Raw genomic sequence first — 5,643 nt, forward strand, 5'->3', positions numbered from 1 at the left:
GGTTTAATTTTTATTTGAATAATTAATTTTAAATTATTCCTAGCTGTTAGGAAAGACCACCAATCGTACTGATATACTGAACAAACAAAATACACACCACAAAATGGGCGAATTACGGATACAAATCGTAGGAAATCGTTTATAGTTTAAACACATAAATGTAGTCTCTATACTAAGAGTAAGTGTAAAGCCTGAGCTTTTCTTCAGAATTTGATTTTGATTTGAATTTGAATTACAAACAAAAAACGAACTATAATTTTTGATTTAATTGAAATTCTATTTTTACGCTTAGGTTTAATTGAGTAGTTTTTTTTTGTTCAATTTTTTATGTTTATAAGCAACAACGGGTTTTCATGTGCAATCGCTTGGTGTTGGTTAAACTTAAACAAAAGGAGGCAGGAGAATGGGATGGATGGAACAGTGTATCGTTTTGGGGGGAGCGGCGGTGAGTCGTCGGGGGCTGTGCACTGAGGCGACACACACGCGCCCTCTGCACAGCCTCCGCAGAGTACCGTCACCCACCAGCAGGAAGGAAGAGCCTTAGATATATAGATAGATTTACGAGACGGAGAGGGGTGTAGTGGAGCCCCCTCCGTCACTCAAAAACCTTAGTTTTAATTAGAAAACTTTCACACACACATACATACATTTATACATATATCCGATGAGCACAAACACACACACACATTCAGATATATACATAAATATATCTATTTAGTTTAGTTCAAACAAAATATTTTATTTTTTTATTTCTACGAATTTGTTTATGCCTCACAGAAGAAGGAAAAACGCAAACCTTAAATCGGAATAACTGTATTTATCGTATGCATTACGATATATGATATATATCTTGGAAATTTGATCGATCGAAAAATTTGAATTAGTTGATAAATAAAGAAATGTTTTTTTTTAACAATCATTTATGTATACTATATAAAGATTATGAGAATCGAACTAATTAATAAACATGGAATATTATAATAAAATGCATTTTCCACTCAAGGGAGAGATCAATGTACACAGGATTTGGGTGTTATACAGTTCCTATGTTCCCAATTTATATTCGTCCCAATGTCCTTTTAAAAAGCTGATAAATGCATCTAAACACTTTGTGGTTTTAGATTACTGCACAGAAGGAAACGTTTCCGACCACATAGTGTATGTATATTCTTCATCAGTAGCCAAGTCTATGTCTGCCTGTCTGTCCGTCTTGAGCGCCTGGATATCGGAGATAGAGTCAGCAAATTTTGTGAAGGCTCATGTGATATCACACTGTTACAAGTGTATTTTAAAATTTTGCCCTGCCTCCATCCGACCCCACATATGGGCAAAAATCTCCCACAGCCACAATTTTTAAAAATAAGTTTAAAAACGCTGTTCCGTAGATAATTGCCATATCTATCACCGAATAAGGATCAGATTGGATCATTATTATAGCCAAAATGACGAAATTCATTTGAATTGGCTAGCCCCCACCCCTTCCTCATTCCACAATCTGCCTCATGCAGTGCACTATGGGGCATTTGACCACTTTTCCTGGCCGAAACTCATTTACTAAAAGTAAAAAAAAGGACGAGGCTCAATCGGATTGGCTATTGATGCTGATCAAGAATATATATAATTTGCGGGGTCAGAAACGCTTCCTTCTCTGCATTACATACATCCACTTTTCCCCACAAATACAATATACCCTATTTACTCTTCGAGTACCGGGTATAAAAACAATAAGGTATAAATATGTATACATTGACTGAGTACCGTGTAAAAAAGTTGTGTGAAAAGGGTTCGTGTGGGAGTCCATTTTCCATGTCACAAGTATTAGACATGTTATTCTAGCGTTTTCTCGTTCTTTAGTGTGATCTTCTATCGCTCTTGTAAAAATGTAATCTTATTCAAACTCTTCTCCTCCTCTGTCTGCTGTGGCATATTCGATGAATTCCTTGAGACCTGGTAGAGTAGATGATGGAATAAAGAGATTTCCGCCTGTAAATCCACCGATTGCATATGTGCAGTTTCGTTGTCGCCTGACACCAGAGGCATGAAACCTGCCCGAACACCCCTCTTCTCTGGGCACTAAAATATACAGATCTGGTTTCAGGAGATCTTCACACCTTCAAGCTTAACCTTTGCGCGGTATGGCAGAAACGCAAAGCGGTCGAGGGGAGCTGCTGCATGACGCGTCACTCGCATAACAGAGCCGATTGATGACATGCGGCAATGGCTTTCCATTGATTTCCACAATAGTGGAAACATCAAAGGTCACGATAAAAGCCCATCGAAATGTAATCAAAAACGTATCCACGCTTATCTTTTTTTTCTTGGTTTATTTTCAAATATTTTGTATTTTATTTATTTCGCTAGTTTCTTTATGTTTTGTCCTTCTTCTTTTTGGGTTTTCTTTTGTGTTCTTTTTTTTTGGGTTTTTTTCGTTAGGATTTTTCATTTTTTTTGTAAGGGTTTTTTCCATTTTTTGGTTTTTTGTTGTTGTTGTCGCTCTTTTTATTATTGTAAGACTTTGTTTTTCACATTAATTACTGAAATACACACACAGACACGGAATTACAATAAAAACTAGATTGTTTTTGGGTTCATTTTAGTTGTTCATTTTTTGTTTTCTTTTTGTCATTATCATGAATCTGAATATATGTATTTGTTTAATTAATTTCCATTTAGAAAGTTCTTACGTTTTCTCTTCTTGTTTTTTCATCTTCTTCTACATTGTTTTTTATTTCATTAGTTGAACTAAATTCTTTAAAATTTCCACTATTAAAAAAATAAAAAAAAACGCACATAGTGAACTAAGGAATACAAGGAAAGGAAAATTATTTATTTTTTTGTTTAAGAGAATTAACTTTTTCTTCGATTTAATATGTTTGAGCAAATTGCGCCAATTTTAATTTCCATTCCATTTTTTTATTTTTTGTTTTGTTTGTTTCTTAACAAATACAATTTACATTTATATAGATGATGACACAGATACACACATAGATATATATATAGATATACATATTTTTTAAGTTGATATGAACCTTCACTCTTCAGGGACCGAAACAAGACGAAAAAGAAAAGAAACACAGATTTTATTCTGACAAAAAATATATGTATATTTTTGCTGTTGTTATGGTTAAACTATGAAAGTAAAATAGATTCAAATGAGAAATCATAATGGTAGTGTTAAATATATTTAGATATGTTTAAAAACTAAAGTCGTTTTAGCAAAGTATTAATTTTAATTCACAAAAAAAGTATGCACAAAAATTAAAATTAATAAAGTATATAATTATATATGTAGATATGCATACAGCTCGACTATATACACATATACATTTGTATGCATATAAGAAGATATTCTTTTTTTTTTTTTTTTTCGTTTAAAGCCAACACATCTGTCCCACATTCTCTCCACCTCTCTCTGTTTAAATATATGTTTATATATGTACATATATCTATATATATAGCTACATATATATTCATATATCTCTTATGTATCTGTTTACAAACATTGATTTAGTAGTTTTTAATGATTTTTCTGGATGTATGTATATAATATATATATCTATGTATATATATGATTTGTTTGTTATGTTTTATTGTGGGTTTTTTCTTACATCGAATCTAACACTAAAAACAGACACATTTCGTTTAAATTTTTCTCCTCCCTCTGCCACTTGCATTATATACATATACATATATATAGGTGTATATTTATATATACATATACGTTACTTTCGATATTTTTGTAAACATTTATTTTAGGTTTTGTATGTGTTAAAAATGCTTCTAAAAATTGTTTACCATATTGTTTTTCCTTCCTCCTCCCTTTCACATTTTTCCACCATTCTTTTTATTTTGTTTTTTTTTTCTTTCATTTTTTGTTGTTATATTTTATTGTACACACTACACACATATTTTTTTTTTTAGTTTTTTTATTTTTCATTTCAAAAATTTGTTTTAATGTTTGTTCACATTCATTTAGCTTAGCTTTCTAGATATATTGTTTGTTTTTGTTTTTTATTTTTTAATAGTTTTTACTGTGTGTTTTCCTGGAGTATGGTTTCGTGGGGGACAGGGAGTGGGATCGGGGTAGGTTTACATAATACTGAAAATACGACTAGACATTCATAGTATATAAATACGATTTGTTTAATTTACTTTACCATTTTGTTACACATAATATATTTAAATATATATATATATTTTATTTAATTTTATTTTTATTAATATATATATATAATTTCGTGGGCTTTATGTTGTTGTTCAGATTGAAATTGTTCGGTTTCGGTTTTATTCCTTTACTCCTCAATATTTCTCGAAAATGCTTTAAAAAGTCGTGTTTTTCATTGGGTTTCTTATTTTGTATATCTTGTTTTTGTTTTGAAATTTTTGCTTTTTTTTAACAAATTCGTAAATCAAACAAAAAAATCGGCTCTTCTGCTAAATTTTGTGGCTAACAAATTCATTTCTTCCATTAAAAATAATTCTTTCCTATTATAACATTTTCTTGGGTTAATTCTCATTTGCTGTTTTCCCTTTGTTTTCTAAGAATTTCGAGTTTGCAAAATTACACACAGGGAGGGGGACGACACATAGAAATATATAAATAAATATATGCGGCTATATATTCACATATATTGTATGTGGATATATCTTCGATCTATATAAAGTTGCCAAAAATTTCTATTCCATTTTGAATCGAAAAATCATTTTTTAAATTGGAATTATTCTTGATTTGTTTTCCCAATTCTTTTTAACTATTTTTATCTTTGCTTTTGTTTGCTTTTTAGGTACATTTATGTTTAAAAAAAGAACAAAATCGATGACATTTAATGTGTTTATGTGTGTGGACCAGGACCGCCTCAAGCGACGAGAGGAATAAGTGTTTGGGCCCAGGCCTGGTGCTACTTTTCCCTCCTCCTTTTAGGGCCATAATATATAGACATATCTATTCATGCATTAAAATACATCTATATACTCGTATCTATGTGCAAGTGTGTTTAATTACCAACAATTTTTCGCCTACAAAAAATATAAATTGTTTCACAAAGAAAAAGAATCGTACGTTCTTTGCCAGATCTCTGAGGAAGTTCTGCGAATACGTATACAAATATATATATACGGTTTTATTTGTGTGATTGGACTGTTGAAGCTGTCTCCTCCTCCTCTACTCCTGGCCTAACTTCTACCCAAAACTCTCCATACTTTTTCTGTCCTACAGCTGCTGTTAAACGATACCTCTTCCACCGATGAATAAATCATTTTCATTCTGGCTATTGTTTGTCACAAAACTCGCTCTCACACATGCATTCACACATTCGTGAACATCTTAAAGACCCGCAAATCACAACGGGCCAAAACCGGCCTAAGTGTGTCGGTATTGTGAAATCCCGAAAACCGCCTCAACCTAACCTAAAGACCCATTTTCTATTTCGCAGTTGGAAGTGGAAGGCAGCGATTCTCTAAGAAATCTAGGTTATATTTAATCGGTGAGATGCTCTTGCCAATGCTGTCGGTGGAAAATGTATCATGTAACAGCAGCTTAACAATAAGTTCAGTGTGGCGTATGTTTATTTGTGTTAGTTTGTGTGTTTTGTGTATATATGCCTATAAAGTTTACAATATTTGCCTTTTTTTGTATATTTTCTT

The sequence above is a fragment of the Drosophila subobscura genome, chromosome A, assembly GCF_008121235.1.
Source record: "Drosophila subobscura isolate 14011-0131.10 chromosome A, UCBerk_Dsub_1.0, whole genome shotgun sequence".
Taxonomy (NCBI): Eukaryota; Metazoa; Arthropoda; class Insecta; order Diptera; family Drosophilidae; genus Drosophila; species Drosophila subobscura.